Below are 22762 nucleotides of genomic sequence, written 5' to 3' on the forward strand. Positions count from 1 at the left end.
TATCTGTTAAGTTCCTAGAAACAGCTGGGTGCAAAGCATGGGGTTGCTACATCAGCTGTAAGTGCTATAAATTAAGAATTGAAATTCAAAGGCTCAAACACAGCCATTTCTTAATCACTGTTATCACACTTCAGCCAGGATATTTTCTGTTGAATGGAAGGATTTTATTATCTTCATGGTGGGTGAGTATAATTTTATATATATTGAATGTATATTTGTAAAGACTTTTCACTTTAAAGCTTAATAAAAAAAATACCCCAAGCTCTCAACACTGTATGAAACAAAGCATTTCCTCAGTTTTACAGGGACAAAGGAGAAAAGTTCAAAGGCTTTATATGTTTTGTCAGTGGTGTACTGAAGGATCAGCATTTGAGGTGGAATTCAGTGTATGCATCACCTGAATCCCAGCCCAGGACTGAAAAGGGGTCACAGTGGCTCCTAACACACCTCCTTTAATATCTATGCTGAGCAGAAATAGTTTAGCTTAAAAAATTCCAGCCAATTCCAGCCTTTAATTATTTTGATTTCTAAATATACAGTGGTTTTTGTTCTGGAACAGTCAACTCTTTTAACAAAATGCAAATAAATACAACCAGGTTCTTTGAGGTAGTCATGTTTTGAGGGATGAGGGAGACCTGATTCGACTAATCACTCCTCAAGGCTCCACAATATTTCACTCTCATTCTTACCTTTAACCCACAAATGCTCAATACTAATGATAAGTGATAACTCTTCCAGCTCATCTCGGCAAGCATTCAATTTCTCTGAGCTGCTTCAGAATATCCACAGAACAAACTTGGGCTTCATCAAAGCTGTTTCCAGGAAAACTCAGAAAAAACAAATGTGGAGGAGCTCACCCTACCACCAATCTATCCATGAACATCCAACACTCTTCCACCCAGTCCCAGCCTGCCTGAATATCTTCTGGCAACAATTAAGAGGAAGGACTCCCCCCCCCCCGTAAGTCAATGCATATAAGAACCATGATTTATTTCAAATAGAAAAACAAAAGTCTGTGTGATTAAACAGTGTAAGCAATGTGAATCAACATTGCATCTGATAGTGTTGCATCTGATAGCAAGTCCTAGCTCTAAATAAAATAACACTAGGGCTTAACCCCAACAACCCTTTTCAAGCCCTATCCCTGGCATGCATAAAGAAAGAAATAATAAATAAAAGCGTTCTGAACAGGTTAAGAGTTCATTTTACTCACCACTGAATGAGTACAGGCAGCCTGCCCTCCTCAAGGATTAGAGAAAGAGTTTCTACATCAGTGTGTGTTGTTTCTAGGCAGATAGGACCTAAGTTACCTCTCTCCCTCCCTCTTAAAGTACACACTGCTAAGAGCAGCTTCAAACAATAATTTGCTGCATAGCAGGGGTGGGGAATCATAGAACAGTAGAGTTGGAAGGGACCTATAAGGCCATTGAGTTCAACACCCTGCTCAATGCTGTCTAGCTGCCTCTTGAACCTGTGGATCTCCAGATGTTACTGGACTACTGCCCCTAGCATCCCTGACCATTGGTTGATGGAAGTTGGAGTGGTTGATGGAAGCTGTAGTACAACAATATCTGGAAGGCCATACAGGTTCATCACCCCTGCTATGGATGAACAAATGGAGGAAGTGGATGAACAAATTCCCCATGCTTACTGGTCCTCCAATAGTGTCCCATGTAAATACAGCCTTTGCCTCTCCTGTGCCTGGGAGATTGCTTGCAGATTTTCCTGGGATATGCAAGTCTATATTTCAGATGCAACACTGTTGCAGAGGAACAGGAAGTGTGGTGAAATTGCCACGCTATGCCTGCACTGGTATATGACATCTAAATACCCTCTTTGAATAATGGCAGGGGCTTAATCCCATCAGTGGCTGACATGTACTTTTGTGATCATTCATCATTGCTTATAGCTAGTTCTTTGGTAGCACCCCATGCTTTTTATTTCTACACAATTGAAGTAATGTGTTGAAATGGACCTCATAGATCTCAAAGATCTGGAAATCATGAATCTCATTACTGTGCAGAGCTCAACTGTGTTGGAGCCCAACTTTAAACTATTCTGATTGTAGGGTACCAGAAGCACACAATCCTTGCACTTCTGCAAGCCATGCTCTTAAAATTAAGACCTGACTCTGGCTCCAAGGCAGAAGTACAACTAAACAGAAAACATTGGATGCATACTAGAATTATTGATGTCAAAGGTTTCATTTCAGTGTTATGAAGTAACTTTGAAGCTCTTGCCAACTGAAGCTAGATCACTGTTGATGATCTGACAATAGTTTTAAAACATAATTCTATGGACAGGCAGGGGCATCAACAAAACATTGGCTTTCACCAAGCTTTGAAGAATAACAGTTAATTTACCCCTCCCCTTGAGTTAAATATCAGAATATCCTGGTTCCCAGCTCTGGCTCACCTCAACCCTGTTCACAACCTAACCCTAACAAAGGGATATCTATGTGTACACAGAGGTTGGCATGTAGAAGTAGCTCCATTAAATTATGGCTATGATATCAAAATGCTCCAAGTACAACCTTACATTACCCTTTCAGATTTCACTGAAGCCCTGCTAGTCTCTTCAAAATCAGCCAATCAATCAGAACCTTACACATTAAAATCAAACAGCTCTTTTACTTACTTAACCTAATTAGCTGCAATTGCTGCTGGATTTTACACTATAAGTGGGCTTAATCAGTTTTTACAGGTCTCAAATTCCTGCAAGTTGACTGCAATGCAGATAGAATTTATTTGCCAGAGTTCTTGCCAAAGGTAAAAGGTTCAGAGCACATGACTGCCTTGCCAAGAGAAACCGACTGGTTTCCAGCAGTGCAGTCAAAGCTACATTTTAAGAACAAGATGGAAGGAATTATTATGTCATGGTAAAAAGCCAAGTTCAAGGACTTAACTGGCATTTTGAGTCTACTTTGAGACTCTTACCTTCCTATCACATGCTTAAGAAGAGGAAATGGGAAGAGCTTCAGGGCTGAACCACAGTATAGCAGGACTTTGCTGTGTTAATGGGAACCAGAATAATGATCTTAAAACTACATAGTATGAAGATGAAGAGGCTACGGGGGGATCTTCTTATGTATATAAGTATCTTAAAAGGGATCACAAGGATTTGGGAATGGATAAAGTTGAACTAAGTGGGCACAGTAAAACATAATGGACAGCAATGCAAGTGAGACATATACATATTTGAAGATTCTTCCCTCCAAAGAACATCAGTATAATATTCCATATTCCTACACGCAGCTAGAAATGGCAGGGTTGAAATGGCAAAGAATGTGGAAAGGATACTGGATAATTACACAGATACTAGTCGTATCTTGTGCTATAAATAGGATTAATCGCAGCTTTAAAATGATTCTTGTTTGCACACACAAGATTGAATTGATGGTTAAATCTAGAGTTAGAAAGGAACTCCTCCTATTCCTCAAACCAGACAGTTATTCTACTTTAAACAGTCATGGCTTCCCTCAAAGAATCCTAGGAAGGGTAGTTTGTGAGGGCTGCTGAGAGTTAGGAGATTCCTGTTCCACTGAGAGAGTTCCAGTGGCCAGAGTGGCTTTACAGTCAACCTCTCTTCCCAGAGAATTCTGGGGATTGTAGCTCTGCAAGGGGAGTATAGGGGTCTCCTCTCAGCACGCTTCACAAACCACACTTCTCAGGATTCTTTGGGGGAAGCCATCACTGTCTAAAGTGAAATGATAAACACATCATAACCACATTTTAAATATGTTTTTCCAAAGTGGCATAGAAAGCAAGAACCACTCAGATAATCATACAGCCACTAGAGTGGCTGTATACTGTGGCCAGCATGGATGCTTCCTCAATGTTGAATTGAAAATACACCCCCATGCCATTCTGATGCTTCCCATAAGCTCATTTCAAAACAAAACCTTACAAAACATATAATCCTGAACTTAGAAACGCTTGCTTAACAACCCTCTAAATTCTCATGATGATACAAAAAAAGAGTCAGAGAGAATCGAGAGTTCAAAGTGTAAAAACAGAGAGAGAGAAACCAGACCACTTCTGGACCTTTTTCTGTCAGATTTCTCATAATTTGTTGAAATTGATTAAAAATCAGCCATGTTCACAAAGCACCTGTAATCCTATTACTGACCTTGCCACAATACTCTCACCTTCATCTTCTGCAGTTTAAAAGTGTAAAAAATGCCTGGCTGATTTTTAATTAATTTAATAAATTTAGCATTAGAGTCAATGATAAGCCCAGGCATGTTCAGCAAGAAGCAACTGTCAGTGTTCTAAAAGCCAGACTTACAGCTGCTTGGCTTGGCTAATCAGGGGGCCACACCCACACCAGACTTGATTTCACTTTAGATATTTATGGCTTCCCCCAAAGAATCCTGGGAAGTGTAGTTTGTGAAGGGTGCTGAGAGGAGGCTCCTATTCCCCTGACAGAGCTCCAGTGGCCAGACTGGTTTAACAGTCAGCCGCTATGATTAAAGCTCTGTGAGGGGAACAGGTCGTCTCCTAGCAACTCTCAGCACCTTTCACTAACTACACTTCCCAGAATTCTTTGGAAGAAGCCATGACTAACCAAAGGGAAATAAAGGTCTGGTGTGGATGTGGCCAGGGACTGCTTTGGTTTAAATTTGTGTGGGAGGCTACATGTGCCTGCTGTAGAATAAAAAGGTGGGGGAAACCGAGAAAAAGAATGATACTGTTCACAATGTTTTCCTTTTGAAAAGGAAAGGGCTTTCTCTGTGCAGACCCACCCAATCTCCTCCCATCCCCTTCCTGCCCTCCTCCTTGCACACCTGCCCCTCCCCCAAGTCAGTTTCACCTATCCTTAGCATGATTGCACAGGAGTAAATCTCACTGAGCTCAAAAAGCATGCAAATGATCAAACCTGCCCTCCTTCCCCATCCCACCCCCTTCCCCTCCCCCATGGTGAGTTTCACCCATGATAAACATGACTGCAGGGGAGTAAATCCCACTGAACTCAATAAGCATGCAAATGATCAATCCATTCTCAGCAAACTTGCACGGGATTCCATTTCTTACCTCCCAGATTAAAAAGCAGAGAAATTCACTAATAGGCAAAAAACCTTGCGGTTTAAGAACATACCTATAGCCAACAGATTTCACTTTAGCCAAGCCAAACAGCTGTTAGTCTTTTAATAGTTTAATAGTGCATACCAGACATACACATCTGTTTGTCGGGCCTGATGCAGTGACCATACTTGAGTAGATTTTACAATTTTTGCAGCATTTTTGAAAGTAATGTACATTTTAGGATTTAGTATTTAAAATACATTAATATTCAAAATGCACACATGCAATCATGTGCAGTGGGTGCATGAGGAAGAGAGGAGGAGGTATGCATGGAAGTGTGGCCTGTGTGTATGTGTAGTCTGAGAGAAGGAGTGATGTGCTTAGGCAGAGAGAGGGAAAGATATTGTGGTATGTGTGTGATGTGTATGAGATACAATAATACAATACAATACAGTTTATTACAGTCGTGGACCAGCAAAAGTGTGTATGAGAGGGAGAGATGGACTTTGCCAGAGGGAGTGGGGAAGAGATGTATGTGTGTCTGTGTTTATGTGAAATGTGTGTGGGAGACAGAGTGAGAGCTGCATGTGTGTCTGTGGTCTGTATGTTTGCGGTGAATATGTTCATGTGCTGCATATGTGTGGGAGAGAGAGAGCACAGTATAGTCACCTAATATAATTCTTCTGGTACTACAGACTGCTCCCTGTTGTTACTAGACAGCAACAGCATTGGGATGTGTGTACAGAAGATCAATATTGTATGATCTCCACAATTAGGAGCAGTAGGACATAGCTGACAATGACTCTCTAATTTTGTGTTATGCTATGCACCCACGACAGCCATTTTGTGTTATGCCATGCCCTCACAGCAGCTATCTTGGAACTGGTGTCCACAACACTTTCTCAAAATGCAAAATGTGCCCATTGGGCCAAAAAGGTTAATGACCCCTGGTTTAACATAAAATATGCACCTATTTTGCTGCCCTGGGCTCCTGCCAGGAGGAAGGGCGGGATATAAATAATAAATAAACATGTTCCCTTGTTGGAAGGAGTGCTGCAGATCCTGACTAGTTTGGCTACAGTGGCAACAAAGAATCTACACACATTTGTACAAAGCATGGTTTAAACATTCTGTCACAGTCCTTTCATTATGTGACAGTGTTTCCCAAAACAATTTTAAGTACGGATCTGCTCAGACGCATGCAAACAGAGGAGTATCTGTGGAAAATGCATTAGTTACATCACACATGTGAATCTTTCTGCAGTATGCAGCCCACTCCTTAGCAGCTCTTTGATAATTAATGACTATTGTCATGCAATGCATCAACTGTGACTAGTTGTTTGCAAGCCAAAAATGTATCTTTAAATGCCTCCCTAAAACAAATCCTAAACAAAGTTTTAAATAATGTTGCCTCAAGTCTCTCTCACGTTAATTTCTGCAGGAAAGTAAACACCTCAGATCTGAAACGGGAACTCTCTCCACCTGACATTTGCAAAGCAAAATTAGCCAAACAGAGGCGAACCTTCTGTATCATAAAAATGTGCTGCAGTAGCATGCAGCAAGAAACCAATAAATGAATTTGTGGGGTAGGGTGAGGAATACCATTGGCCTATTTTTAAAAAGAGCCTAATACTGAACAGAAAAGATTACCCCCCCAATCTTTGGTTTCTGTGTCTCTAATTTGACAGTGGTCAAGGAGATCAGAGGTAAGGATGGGAAGGTGTATATTAAGCTTCAGGGCAACTCACCTTCACTGCCCTGATATTATTGATCACCAGATGACTTCTTGAAATCTTATTGCCTCCTGACCTGCAGTTTTGCTATTATAGGGGATGTCCCTCCATGACAGGTCAGCATGCAATGGTTCACTCTCATCACCTGCTACCTTGTATGCCTTCTGCAGGCAGAAAGGGACCGCACCCAGTTTTCCTAATTTCTGTTCAGTGAGGACATCAGAGACCAGTAAGATTTGCTGATTAAAACAACAACAAATACTGATGTTTACTGATATTTTACTGATAAAAATGTTCTGGTCTGCAATATTCCTGGCTTCAGGGTTATGTGTTGTTGTTGTTGTTATGTGCCTCCAAGTCGACTACAACTTATGGTGACCCTATGAATCAGTGACCTCCAAGAGCATCTGTCATGAACCACCCTGTTCAGATCTTGCAAATTTAGGTCTGTGGCTTTCTTTATGGAATCAATCCATCTCTTGTTTGGCCTTCCTCTTTTTCTACTCCCTCCTGGTTTTCCAAGCGTTACTATCTTTTCTAATGAATCATATCTTCTCATTATGTGTCCAAAGTATGATAACCTCAGTTTTATCATTTTAGCTTCTAGTGACAGTTCTAGTTTAATTTGTTTTAACACCCAAGGTTATGTGTAAAGGGGAAAAAACATTATCACATGAGTCCTTAAGGAAGCAGAGTACAAGTGGAAGTGATAATCCAGCCATAAAAACATGAAAAGCAAGGACATATTTGTTTTCCAAATCACCCTTCTTTCCCCAGATTAATTTTCAAAATGAAGCAACTCAAGCAGAAAAGCCAAAGCTAAAGCTTGGGTCTTACTAACAAATGTTCTTCATTTGATGGATATAGCCTCATTTTGTATCTAAATTTTCATGGACACCTCTTTTTATTATATTTCTTCACATATCTATCATGAAGAAGTCCAAATATTAAAAGCATAAACCTATCACTCAACTATACTTTATTACAAACTACTAGATAGGAGATTTTTAAACACTAAGAGCCTACCATTTCCCCCACAATTTCCTCTTAATTGATACTGCATCCAGATTTTAAAATGGGTTTCATTGTGGACAATACCTTGTTGATATGGGGAAGAGCTAAAGCTCAGTGGTAGAGCATCTGCCTTGAACACAGAAGGTCCCAGGGTCAATTCCTGGCATCTCCATGTAGGGCTGGGAAAGACTCCTGCCTGAAACCCTGGAGAGCCACTGCCAGTCAGTGTAGACAGTACTGAGCTAGACGGATAAATGATCTTACTCAGTATAAGACAGTTTCTTATGTTCCTAACATCAGCACTTTTCACAGAATCATAGTAGAGTAGAGTAGAGTTGGAAGGGGCCTATAAGGCCATCCAGTCCAACCCCTTGCTCAGTGGAGGAACTCAGTTATATTAGTTTTCAATTATTCAATTATATCAGTTTTCTGTCACCAAAATGACTGTGCCTTGACAGATTCAAGGCAATTTACAATAACTAGAACCAGCTCTGGGGCTTCATAAAAACATAGTTCCCTGAAGGGGTATCAACAACTTTTCTCGTGGGGCTGTTGCACATCTTGAACCAAACTCCACAGTAGGGCAATATCTTTACCAAAAAGTTACATAATAGTGAGAAAGTTGCTGAGTTTTCAGAACTCTTTATTAGACTAAACACAAAACAGGGTGTGTGGGTAGCTGGGTGGTATTAGATCCATAAAGCCATAGGGTTAGATCCAGATGGATAAATCAGTCACACCTTAGAACCATTGAAATCAAGGGCATTTGTTAGTTATGACTAACAAGTCTGTTTATTTCAATGGGACTATAGTATGACTGACTAAGGCTGCAATCCAATATACACTTACTTGGGAGTAAGTCCCATTGAATCCAATGGAGCTTACTTCTGAGTAGACACATACTGGATTGCAGCCTTAGTCTGGAGACTACCTATTAAGCTTGCATTGTCTCAGCCTTAAGATGGAGCATACGAAAAAGGAGTAGATGTAATTGGATTAGGTTCCCTTAACTAGTGTTCTGCTGAAATCTGTCCTCCAATTTCCCCAAAGTTTTCTTTCTCTGCAAAAGAGACTTCCATTCTTTTTGCCACATTCTCAGGGCTCTTCAGAATTTCTTTAGAATTTTGGTGAGTGCAAGGTTGGGCTTAACATTGTGAGAAGGTCATGGGTATGTTTTTCTTTCCATTAAACATTTCTTCAGCGCTCTGCAGCCTTCCCAGCTTCCTGATCTGAAAAAGCCCCATGAGTGATGTTAGCTCATGACATCTTCCCTGAGTATTATCTGAAGTATCAGAAGCCAAGTAGGCTTGGTTGCCAAACATACAAGATGAGTGCAATCACTATCAAACAACCCTTGTCCACCTTGTAAGGGCTCATCTACATGGTGGCTTACGGTGTGTTTGGAGCTACTCACATCTCCTTTTAATTTGCATTGTTCGCATGACATTACTGGCAAACAGAAGCTATAATGCAGTCCCCCCCGTAAATCCATACTAATCCAATCCATTGATAATATGAAAATGGAAGGAAAAAAGTCTTCACTCTATCTCTAGTGCTTGCAGATGCTTTGATCCGATGCTTTTAGATGGGTGTGTCAATCATTCCCCTCTCCACACCCACTATCTCCTCCTCTTGTTAATTTCTTTTCCTGCAGTCTGACAAGCAACTTCCAACTGCTCTCTTCCATTCTGCTGGCCTTTTTTATGTTGCTGCAAACTGTGCCTTATTTTTCTTTTCCCCCCTAACTTGTGCACAAAACACTGCTCAAAGAGTTGTATTGCAGCTATATTGTACCAGTAAAATACAAATAATTGTACTTCTGGGTTGTTGTTTTTTAAAATGAAACCTACTGAAGCTGGCAGAACAAACTGGGCATGCTCAGTTGCCAAGCAACCAGAGGGAGTGGAAATGTTAAATTAGAAGGCGTGGTCATTTGGAAACTGTATGATTGATCCTTCCCCTCAGTGTGAATAGAAAACACCATGTTTGCAGCTGGCATTGAGCCCTTACTGTGGACAGTGCAAATAGAAAATGAAGGTTAAAACAGCATATTTAGTATGAAGTAATGATCCCATGTGGATAAACCCTAAATAAGATGGGCACAACAAAAGCCCTCACCCATTTGCAAGAAACAAAATTCTCACCCAGGAGAATTTCTTTTGACATATTCCCTTCTCTTTAATAATTTTCAAATGCAATTTATTTTCTCATAAACTTGTGGAGAATGGTACTAGGTTAGTGGTTGGAGGGCAAGTGTCCTCTGAGAATAAACTCCCAACTTCGGGTGGCATAAATTTCCTTTCCTCCAGTTTTAGAATCCTGCTTTTTAAAGGCTACATTTGGTTTTATCCAAGGAACAGGGATTTTATGCCATCTGAAGAGGATTTTGTCCTATGAGATAGAAATGCAATTTTAAAAGTATCATCACATGCCTGCTTCCCTGTAGAATTCTATAAAATTCTTAACTGGACTAGCTGCATAGGGTAAGTGTATATGTCTCTATGTTCAAAGATTAGCTAGCAGTAAAGAAATATGCTACCTTAAAAGAAAACCTGTAATCAGTTAATATGTTGGCTAGACAATCATAGCAATTCCAAAAAAGCTTGTACTAACTATATAATTGTTTTATTTGATCACATCCCGATAAGCTGTAACAAATATTTTTTAGAGTGCAGCTTTATTTTCTTGGTATCTAAGCATTTTGCCCACAAACGGCTCTCTCTAAAGCTTGTATTAGCCTAAACTCTTCCTCAATGCTTTGCACACAGCAGCAAGTCCAGCTGTAAATTCTTTAAAGTAGCCTGTGCCATTAAGTACACCCTACTGCGTAATTGAGCACCACTGCTAACATTGCATATATAAATGAAAGAAGCCAGCTTAAAGAAAAATGTAGTAGTTAAATCTCCAAAAGCACAGGCAAAATATCTCAGAATGAAGGTTGAAGTTTATTCTTGTTTATTCTATTTGGTGTGTGCAGGGGAAGAGGAAAATAATAGAACAGTAGCTTGCTCTAATTCTCTATAAATTTATATTTTCACATTAACCATTATAGGCCACCTATACTGAAAGGTGATTTAAGAGTAAGCTTTCTCTTTAATTGGCAGCTCTGCAAATGTTATTACCCTGAATTCAGTGAACAGTAAAACCCCATCCTGAATTGTTAAACTTAAAGTAAACCTTTAGACCAATAATTTTCTATGACATCAGTCCAAGCTCCTATATTCTAAATATTATGCAATGTGTGAAATTCATGATGTGATGCAATAGGTGAAATTTTAAAAGCACACATTTGACATCTTTAGGATGAATGTTGGTCTCTGGAAAGAAAATCAGCAACACATTTTTGATCAGGTTCGGAAGTATATTTGCATTCCTTACATTATCAGTGTTTGCATTTGATATAAACAAGAAAGGGCCAAGAAAACTGGACTCCATCCTGTCTTCAACAGAGAACTTCAGATGGCTGAAAAGCTGGTGTTATACAAAGAGCAAGGCATCTGTTTAGCAGCGAAGCTCACAGTGCCTCCAACTTTTCTTTCCAAGGTCAAACAAACTCTGTTTAAAGATTAGGGAAGATTTTCAATTAGGAACAACTATGAAATAATAAAATTGATTGTGAGTAGAGGGTATCTATGTGAAAGGCCAACTCTGTCAGGGATAAAACTAGGCAAGAGAGGTGTCTCCCTGACATCTATGCTTTTCTATGTGGAAGTAATTTTTGTATGAGGGGCATTGAGGTCCCACCTGCTATCTGTAGTGATACTACAATCTAGACACATTTATCATCTCATCCACTCTGTGAAAACTCGGCTTCTACTCAAATAAAGTTCTGAATCTGATCACATAGTCCTGCATTATATCTCTGTTTCTGCATTGTGAGCCAACGTAAATATTACTTACTACCTGTGGCTACCACCAAAAAAGTCTCCCTTGCTCAGCAATCCATATTTGGGGTGGGGGTGAGGATAACATTAAAATGCCTCTGCAGGTGAAGACAGACATTGTAAAGTGGTTGCAACACACATTTGCCACACTCCAGCCCCTTTGTTTTCAGGGCAGAGAATAGATGTGCAAAGTCCTAATGTGCATTCTAAACACTTTTACCACAATTATACAGCACAATAGTTAGTCAAGGATTTCTGATCTGAAATTTGTACATTGTTTTACTGTATTTATATGATTGTTATAAACGGCTTTGTTTTTATGAATAGCAGTATATAAATATTATAAATAAAATCCTATGCACGTCTACTCAGAAGTGTCCCACTAAATTCATTGAGATGGACTTCCAGGAAACTGGGTATAGAATTGAAGCTTTACTGCCTATCTGTACCCTATGTTGGTTCAAACTGAAGGAAGTTTTGTTCATCAATACTATTGGTATGTCACAGTATATAGATACAGAAATTATTTCAAAGTTCAGGGTGGCCCAGAAACAAAGATCACAGCAACTGTAAAATATAAAAAATACAGGCAGTAGATCTGATGTTTGATGTGCCCAGTTTCACAGCAAAAGAGCCAGTTTTGATATGATGGGCCTTCACATGGTCCTCCCTCCATGTACTGAAAGAAAACATGACAGGGGCTGGGTTGCTGTAGGGGCTTGACCTGCCTGCAGCATTGCAGCTCCAGGCAGCATCCTCTCTTGGGTCTGAGCATTTGGCCTATGTCAGAAGGGGCTCTCCATGCATACCAACATGCACTCACAGAGTTCCTCCATACAAGGGGAAAATCCCGATATATCAGCAGAGCTCCTTCTGAATGCTCCAAACCTGCAGACCACAAGGAGTGTGCTACTGGGTGTGGCAGGGGTGTGGCTAGCCTGCACAGGTCAACAGCTCCCCTCACGTGTTTTTTCAATGCATGTGAGAGGGTGTCTGACCCCCCCCCCTTTTCAGATGGTACTACTAGGGCAAACTTGGGTGCACATAACGTATGTGCCTAACATCTGTGGCATACCAGTTGAGGGGGGAAACTGTGTATCTGCACTGTTGTTAAATGATAGGATTAAAAGTGGGTTCTAGGCTTGGAAAGGCTGAAAAACACTGAGAATGACAGTTTGACAGACAGTTGCTCAGGACAGAACTTCACATTACGAGGATGTTTCCCAACTACTCATTTTTTGTACACAGTAGAATTGGCAGATGGGAGTGGAAATCTTTCCTGGCTGCCAATTCTTACCTCAGGCCTTCACCTTTCTCAGGGCCCTCTCCTTACTCAGAGCCTGGGGTAGGGTAGCTCTAGGAGGAGATAATGGGGAGGAATTAATGGGTAGGAGAATAAGTAAGCATTTTCCTTGCCCAATTATCCTTCACAACCCCCCCCCATTATATTTATGTAGTAATCACGAGTTAACACGATTTGCTGTTCCACCTTCACACACCCACACATGCACACACACAACTTATCTAATACTTCAGACTCCTAGATTGTCAAGTCCAGCACATTTCTAAAGCACTAGGCTTAGTAATTAAATAATAATAATACTACACAGCCATAAATAACATGGAAAAAATAAGTACGCAGAAGTAGCCTCAAAGTGTAATCATATTACATATGGTTGGTTGGTGCCCAGTGACTGTACTACCCTCAATTACATTTTGGAAGCTACAAAGTATTTTCTGACATTTCTATAATTTGAATAAAAACAAATTATCCAGGAAGCTAAAGCTTAAGCTAAAGTATACTAGAAACATCTGAGAAAACAGGCACTTACATTAGTCAGTTTAAACTGTAAATCCTCTGACTCTCAGATGAGTCACTGCACTGCTGGGCAAAGAATTCTTTAATTTTTATCTTTTATGAAATGCAGAGATTTAGTAATACTGCATTAGGGGAAATGATCTGATGTCTGATGTTCAAAGGAATTAAGGCAGATGTGACTAGCAGCCAGATCTGACAAGTTCAATAATAACAGTAATACTTAGTAACGCTACAGTGTTAATTCTGGGATGTCTCCAAGTCTGAGCTAATGAGAACCTTCCCTATTCTGGGAAATGGAATAATCACCGATATGATAGTTTTACCTCTCCAAGGATCTAATTCTGGCTCCACTGATGAAAGGATACCTATTCAGATGGAGGTTTTGCTGCATACTCAGAAATCTTTCTAGAAGTTGACAGCTGAGGGCTTCTTCACATATTACATTTCAAACTTAGTTTAAGTGCTCACCTTAAAACCACAGTGTGAATGTGACAGCAAGAAAATAATTTAAACACAGAGTACACTCTGTAGGAAGCCAGGATTGCCAATGTTCTAGGACAGGGGTAGTCAATGTGGTGGCCTCCAGATGTTGTTGAACTAGAACTCCCATCACCCCTGAGCACTGGCCATGCTGACTGGAGCTGAAGAGACATCATCTGGAAAACACCATGTTGGCTACCCCTGATCTAGAACATCTATATATCATCTACATAGCTAGGCTTATAGAAGCCAAAGCATGCTGAAAAGTGGGCAACAAGTCAAGTCTACAGTTGAGATAATATCACTTCAGTAGACACATACTTCTCTTCTCTATCTTGGTGTTTGTTTTTAAGTTCAGTGAGTGAGGGAGTGGGCAGCTGCACAGCAGACAGGTATACAGTGTTAATTCAATGCTGTAGCCAAGCCTATAGGCATTCTAGCTGCTGTTCAGGTGTGCCACCAGCACCTGCTACTTGTGACACTTTTAGCAGGCGTGCTGCAGGCTCTATACCTATGATCTACAGGGATCTACCACCATTATTATACCTGCAGCAATATACTATTAACATAGACCCAACAACATGCAATGGTACTCTTTGCAACAGCCTTCCCCAATTTGGTACTCTCCAAACGTTTGGGACTACAACTCCCATCATTCCCAGCCAGCATGGCCAATGGAGGGGAACCATGTGAAGGAAGCCTGTTCTACAATATGCCGAAGTGACATTGTTTATGCTGATGAGAACACTTACAATCCATGTCAGATGGAGAAAACATATAGTGAGAACATAAGGTAAGGATTAACTGATAACAGCTGGTGTACAAGAGATTAGGCTATGCTGATTCCGGAAAGGCTTCACTTCAGTAAGTACCATACATACAGTTTATTGTACGGTCATAGACCCATTATACAAATAAGAAAATTAAAACAGGCAAGATAAAAAAGGATAAACAAGTAGGTATATCTAGCACAAGAAAATCAACACGAAATACTAGAAATGTATTTACTGCATAAAAGTTGGGCCGCATGGAGAAATTTGGCAACCCCAAGCGATATTGATTTATCTGTGCTGGATAAAAGGAACTTCAGTTTGTCCAAGGTTGTACCTCCAAGCGAATTCACGATCAAGGGATTTAGGAACTTGATGCGTTCAGTGGAGTAAAGAGGACAAATAAAAAGAACATGAAACAGAGATTCAATTTCATTAAGTCGGCAGGGGCAAAGACAATTAGCATGTGGGATGCCCCGAAAACGACCTTCAAGAAGGGCTGATGCTAAACAGTTAAATCTAGCCCTGGTAAAAACTAATCTATAGCGCGGCAGACCTAAAAATTCAAGATACGGGGCAGGAAGAGGGGAAAAGAACCTCAGTCCAGAGTGGAGGGGGGAACAGGTTTTAGCGGCATTGGCTACGTCACACTGAAGATCTATGTCCTTTAGGCGCCTGTTGATGGTCATTTTGGCAGTGCCAAAATCGAGTGTGGCTAAAAACTCCGTAGAGAGGCCAAGAGAAGAAAGTTTGTGCTGAACCACTTTGGCCCAGGAACTGCTGAAGCGGTCAATCTGCATGGCATTGAGATATCCCGGGGCAGGATCGGCGAATGCTATCTTGGACCAAAAACATAATGTTCGGGACCAAGAAAGGCATTCCAAAGAGGAGAGCCCGGCCTCGAGTCTTAAGACTGCATTAGGGACACAACGGGGCACTCCAAAAATGGAGCGGAGGAAATTGGAAAGAACAGCCTCAATTTTGGGGCAGAAATTCGCGATCCAAATTGGGCTTCCATAGAGGAGCTGGGGGCAATTTTAGCGGCGAAGACTCTGGTGGCAGCAGGTATGAATTGCCCGCCTTTAGAAAAGAAGTAGCGGAGTAGCGCTTTAGCCAAGAACTTGGCCGTGGGTACAGAGGAGCGTAGGTGAGGGGTCCAGGAGAGTGAAGAGTGGAGCATTATCCCCAAATACTTATACTCCCTGACTTGGGAAATCCTTTGACCATTAATTCACCAATCTGAAATAGAAGGCCGAGAAGAAAAAAACAAAATTTTAGTTTTTGAAAAATTAATAGTCAAGCAATTTTCATCACAATAGGCCAGTAAGTACCTCATTGTCTTCCTCCCTCCCACAGGACACTTGTTTCTACTGAAGCAACTCCAGCTTCCCCAAGCAGCCGCCATGGCATATGCCCATCTAGCTACTGAGCTTCTCTGTGGGTGGGATGACAAGACTTATGCAAAGATTTCCAAGGGAGCTAAATTATTTACAAGGATAAATGGCAAGGATGTGTAAACAGAAATGTTCATTTGCAGATTGATAAACCTTTGTTAACATACAGTTCACATGAACACATGAATGAAATTATACCGAGTCAGACATTATCAGCTGATCATCAGGGCTGTGCAGGGCTCTGTGCAAGCACCAGTGATCACCAGTTGTCCGGGGACTTCTACACCCTGGTCCTCCGGATGCAATACAACCATTGATAGCCCGCTGTAATGAGTTTGCGAGGCACTTCCAAGATAAGATCACTAACATCCGCCGGGACCTTGACTCCAATATTGTAGCAGTTGAATCTAATGAGGTGTCCAGAACACAGTCTTGTCCGGTTTTATTGGATGAGTTTCAGTTGGTACAGCTCGAGGATGTGGACAAGGTGCTCGGACAGATGCGGGCGACCACTTCTGCTCTGGACCCTTGCCCCTCATGGCTAATAAAAGCTAGCAGGAATGGAACAGCCGGTTGGGCCAAGGAGGTGATTAATGCCTCTTTACGAGAGGGAGTGGTCCCACTCTGCCTGAAACAGGCAGTGGTGAGACCGCTCCTAAAAAAGCCCTCCTTGGACCCTGATAATTTTAACAACTATAGACCGGTAGCAAATGTTCCATTTCTGGGCAAGGTTCTAGAGCGCGTGGTCGCTCACCAACTCCAGGCTCTCTTGGATGAAACTGATTATCTGGACCCATTTCAATCGGGCTTTCGGCCAGGGTTTGGTACAGAAACGGCCTTGGTCGCCCTGTATGATGACCTCTGTCGGGAGAAAGACAGAGGGAGTGTAACTCTGTTGGTTCTCCTTGATCTCTCGGCAGCTTTTGATACCATCGACCATGGTATCCTTCTGGGGCGACTCGCGGACTTGGGAATTGGAGGCACTGCTTGGCAGTGGCTGCACTCCTATCTTGGGAATCGCCTCCAGAAGGTGATGCTTGGGGAGCATTACTCGAGTCCCTGGGTACTCCAATATGGGGTCCTGCAGGGTTCAGTTCTGTCCCGCATGCTCTTTAATATCTATATGAAGCCGCTGGGTGAGGTCATCAGGAGTTTTGGAGTGCGTTTTCAGCAATATGCTGATGATACGCAACTCTACTTCTCCTTTTCATCTTCCTCAGGTGAGGCTGTCAATGTACTGAACCGCTGCCTGGCCGCGATAATGGACTGGATGAGAGCTAATAAACTGAAACTCAATCCTGACAAGACTGAGATGCTGTTGGTGGGAGGGTACTCTGCCCAGGTGGTTGATGTCAGACCTGCTCTGGATGGGGTTACACTCCCCCTAAAGGAGCAGGTCCGTAGTTTGGGGGTCTTATTAGATCCGCTCCTGTCACTTGAGGCTCAGGTAGCCTCGGTGGCACGGAATGCATTCTACCAGCTTCGGCTGGTAGCCCAACTACGACCCTATCTGGACAGGGAGAACCTCGCCTCAGTTATTCACGCTCTGGTAACCTCTAGATTGGATTACTGTAATGCACTCTACGTAGGGTTACCTTTGAAGACGATTCGGAAACTTCAGCTAGTGCAGAATGCTGCGGCCAGAGTTCTTACTGGGACAAAGAAATTCGACCATATAACACCTATTCTGGCCCAACTGCACTGGCTACCTATATGTTTCTGGGCCAGATTCAAAGTGTTGGTTCTTACCTATAAAGCCCTTAACGGCATCGGACCGCAACATCTGATGGAACGCCTCTCTCGCTATGTACCTACCCGTTCACTGCGCTCGACATCTAAGGCCCTTCTCCGGGTCCCAACTCATAGGGAGGCCCGGAGAACAACAATTAGATCTAGGGCCTTTTCAGTGGTGGCCCCCGAATTATGGAATGCCCTCCCAGATGAGATATGCCTGGCGCCTTCTTTGTTACCTTTTTGGCGCCAGGTAAAAACCTACCTCTTCGCCCAGGCATTTTAAACTTTTAAACTTAAATTTAATTTTATTTTAAACTTAACTGTAATTGTATTTTTATTTTATTCGTATTTTAATTTTGTTTTTAAATATGTTTTATACTGTATGTTTTAATCCACACTTGTTCATTTTTTAAATGTGGTTTTATTTTGCTGTACACCACCCTGAGAGCTCGTTGCTATAGGGCGGTTTAAAAGCATAAATAAATAAATAAATAAATAAATCTGATAATTGATGCTTGTTTAAAGCCCTGCACAGCATTTTGAAGCCCCCCCCAAACCCCCACCCCACATTGGATTGTCAGAGATTCAAAGTGCCCATATGGTTTAATTTGAAACCATGTGGGCAAAAATGGGTGATCTGATGTGATTAAGAGGTGACTGACATGTGGGCAGTCGTGTCAACCTGTCAAACTTGGACCACTGGGGTGGGGGAGATAAGGATCCATCCTGCCAGCTGGATCCAGTTCTCCACCCCTGCTCTATAGAGTGGCCACTCATTGCTGAAAAAGAGGAAATGCATCACCATAAGAGAGGACAAAAGAGGACAGATTTGCATAATATTTGCACATGCTAATTTATACATAATACTCACTATAATTTAAATACAGAAGTGGCTAACCTGGTGGTGAAGCATGCTCACCTGGCAGTGGCATCACTGTTGTGTACTGGAAGGGGAAAGTGAGATAGTGGCAAAGTGGCAAACTTGAAGATCTCTCCTCTTCCTTTTGATTTAAACTTGACTTGGACTAGATAGCCCTTCCAATAGAAGACTGCCTTCTCTAAACTGGGTCACTTCACCATCCTATTCCTCTCTTCAGGATCTGAGGCTGAGGTCTATACTAAGCCTACTACTTCTGACTCTTTAACTACAGATGACAGGGACTGGCTCTGGAACCTTCTGCCTGCAAACCATGTGCTACCACTGAGCTACGGATGTTCACACTCTTTAACTGCTGATTGTAAAGAATCAGGATATGGTCATCCTGAGGCAGCTGATACACAGTTCCTGTAAGTACATGGTAGCCATTTACATGTTCATACACTAATTCCAAGTTATAGTCTGGGCAAGGAAATCAGAATCTGTTAAGTCCAGGCAAAGGAAAGGGTGAAACATGGAATGTATCCTGCTCTAAGAGTGTCAAAACCAGGGAAATATGTCCTTCAGGGTAGGTTGCAGATTAGCAAAAATTAAAACTGGACTGACTGGTTAGTGCAAAATTGGAGATACAACCTCAGGATAGAAAGCAGGTTAAGAGTCTGGGTAGAATCCAGATACAAGGGAAGGCAGCAGTAATCAAGGAAATGGCCTGTTGTATCATCTAGAAATAACAGTAATGAGCAAACAATGCTCAAGATTGTTGATGAGCACACAGGTCTTTATATGGCCGGTAGGAGCCAACCATGGCCATCTGACTGCTTTGTATAGAACATAACTGTCCTCAAGCCAATTGACATGGGCTGAATACCTGTTGTACTAATATCTAAAGACTTCTGAGATATACAAACCTCACACTGAATAAAGACACACCAATCTTCAGTGTTAGTTACTACTGCAGTGATCTGTAATGATGTTTTACAACCCAGAGAAGTTTTCTGTAGACTGCATTGCTATAAAATTTATAACTGGTGATAGAGATGGATGACTCAGCTAATAAATGGATTCAGAAATGGTGAAACCAGACCTTCTGTCACCTCATATGAAGACAGTTGGGCAATGCCCAACTATCATTTGTGAATCATGACTCTAGGCCTGTGCACTTTTCTACTATTAAGCTGTCCTTTATTAAAGTTAGATGTCATAATTCCCTTAAATAGAGATCTGGCCCAGGCTGTGATTTAGCACATTTTGGTGACACAGCGCTATCAGTGGCTAGCAGCCAACCTGGAAATCAATATGATGAGATGCAACTTTTCAGGATTAGTCATTACAGGTAGAGGGGCCAGGTCTGCTCTGAACATATCCCAAGAGAATGGCAGAGAAACACAACTCTATAGCAAACAAACACTAATGGTTCAGATTAGCTGTTTGCATAAGCTCAGTATTACAAATATGGTGCATTCTGCTGTCTTCTTGAACTTTGCGGAGGAGGTAGGCTGTGCGTTTATAAAGAAATAATTTTAACAATCTCTTTGTTTATATACCACTTGTTAATAGTAGCATTTCTTCTAATATTTAGGATGTTGTACAATAAAAAATATAATACAAATTCAATGTGTTGTACAATAAAAATCAGTTATCATCTAAAACAATGGTAAAGTCCTATATTTTAAAAGTCCATATTCAGTTTAAATGATGGTTATGCTGAATCTTTATCTATTTGCCACTTTTCATGTCTTTATGACAGAGATGGTGGCAAATGAGAGTGGCAGGGAACTTTTCTTTTGTCCCCAAATTGTCAAAACGCTGCCCTCCTGCCTTGGGAAAACTACCTTCGCAGCAGAGAGCAACATGCAAGCAAGTGCTAGCCTTTGCACCGCCAAGAAAACAAGCTTCTCCAAATAGCGCTGGGAGAGCCCCTGCCAGAAACCCTGGAGGGCAAATAATGCCATTTAGTGCAAACAGTGCAGAACTAGATGGGCCAGTGATCTGATGTGGGATTATTATTAGGTGAGGAAAGACATAGGTGAGCATACTATAACCAGTTTTGGCCTACCTTTCCTCTAAAGAACTGAGGTTTGCCATATTAATCCTAACGACAACCCCGTGAAAGAGGTTAGATTGAGAGCGTCACTGGTGGGGGTAGGGTCATCCAGTACGTTTTGTGGCTAAACAGGGATGTCACCTTGGGACTCTCCAGTACATGTCTAACAAACCATTGAACCACATTAAAAAATAATAATTTATTATTGTAATGTTATAGTATACAATTCTCCCAATATGACTTTCAATTTACAGTAATTAATAAAAATACTTTTACACTGGAAAATCTATAAAAGAAAACAATCACAAAAATCACATTAAAACCAACATTGATTTAAATTAAGTAAAATGAAGAAAAGAATATTTTTTGGGGGGGAACCCTAAAAAAAACCCTCAGCAGGGGTTGAGGTGGGAAGCTGAATGCAAGAGTTGAGAAGAGGAGAGGGAAGGATGAAGGTGAACATGGGTGTTGAACTGGATGGGCTGAGCTAGGCGGAAACAGAAAGAGGATGGTGATTTGGGGAGGCTTGAAGTGAGGATTGAACAGAGGCAGATGAGGGAAGAGGGAGGGAGAAATCAGGGGGGCAGGCAAAAGACTCTTCTTTCTCCCTGTGCATCCCCTTTGCATGTTTTCACTTCTATCTCCTAATTTGATATGCACTTCAAACTAAAACATTTTATATTGCCAAGTGAGCTATCATCTATTGTTTGCCTCAGCAAACAGTGGCAGTGGTGGTGTTTTTCTGCTATTGGGCACCTGTTTCCCTCTATTCTAGCTGATTCTTCTTTTTCTTCTTCTTAGCACAGTTTCCTTTGCCTTCACTGTGCTTAGCCTCACTTGCCCCCACATGATTTTATTTACAAGCATCCATGCTGTCATAACTCCTGACTTAACACTGTAGTGTTACTACACAGATGACCACAGTCAATAGTATTATTCTTGTTCTGGGCATTCCTGAATGATGCAGTGCCACAAAACATGCATCTTGTCTGTTTTTCTTCTAGTGACTGAGCTTGCTGTAGTTAGCTAAGAAAATGCTCCCAACCCAAATCTACCTACTTGTTCTATGTTTTCTGCAGAAGAGACCCTACTTAAAGTGACTCCAGCTTTGCAAGGTAGTGGAGCCCAATAGGCCTCTTCTTGCCACTTCATGTTAAGTTCTGGAAGATCCTGCTGCATTCCACCGAGAGGCCTGCACCACTTCTTTCTACTCTTCTGCAGATTAGTCTTGCTATTTGGGGGCAAACTGAATGAAATGCATAGGTGACTAGAGGAAAGCAAAATCATCACTGAATTATCCTGGCAAAGATATCTACTGCACGATGCATGTCAGGCACAGAGAACCCATGACCCTACAGATGTCATTGAACTCCCATTCCCATCAGCCCCAGCAAGCATGTCCAATATTCAGGGTAGATGAGAGTTGTAGTCAAACAATATCTGGTACTCCATGCCTGGCTTGGATAGAGCCTAAATTATTGTCACATAATTAACTTTGTGTCCATTAACAGCTAACACTGAAAACAGGACCAACTACACAAAGAGCAGTAAAATGATGCATGTGGAACCTATTGCTACAAGTTCATAACATTTTTGTTAACATATTTTAGGATTCAGAGTCAGTGTATTAGCCCTCATCCAGCTCACCACCAAGTCCAGGCACTGGTCTAGGGCTTGCACAGCCTCTGGCAGTTCAGATGTTGCAGAGAAATAGAGCTGGCTATCATCATACTGGTATCATACTGCTGACACCTTGCCCCAAATTTCCTGATGACTGCTCCCAAGGGCTTCAAATAAGATGTAGCTTGGTCTGGACCCTTTTTTATTAGCATTGCTGGGGAAAGCCTGGGATTGGTAGGGTCTGTTACTTAAGCCATACAACTTGATAATACTGCAAAGCTGTATTATGCCTGGTGGGTGTGGGGGGGGGACTAGTGCAATTTGCCCCAGGTCCCCATAAAGCAAGGGGACCCCTGCCTAAGTTCCTGT

The 22762-nt window shown here is 41.6% G+C and overlaps 2 long non-coding RNA genes across 2 annotated transcripts in view; one reads left to right on the plus strand and one right to left on the minus strand.

The window, feature by feature from the left end:
• Positions 1 to 22762, minus strand: part of LOC133377169 (uncharacterized) — an 82970-nt gene that overhangs the window by 24318 nt on the left and 35890 nt on the right. The window lies entirely within an intron of this gene.
• On the plus strand, positions 102 to 7066 carry LOC133377170 (uncharacterized). Its single transcript, XR_009760635.1, has 3 exons — positions 102 to 182; positions 739 to 960; positions 6854 to 7066. It is a non-coding gene; the product is annotated as an uncharacterized LOC133377170 (long non-coding RNA).

The sequence above is a fragment of the Rhineura floridana genome, chromosome 2, assembly GCF_030035675.1.
Source record: "Rhineura floridana isolate rRhiFlo1 chromosome 2, rRhiFlo1.hap2, whole genome shotgun sequence".
In the NCBI taxonomy this organism is placed as follows: Eukaryota; Metazoa; Chordata; class Lepidosauria; order Squamata; family Rhineuridae; genus Rhineura; species Rhineura floridana.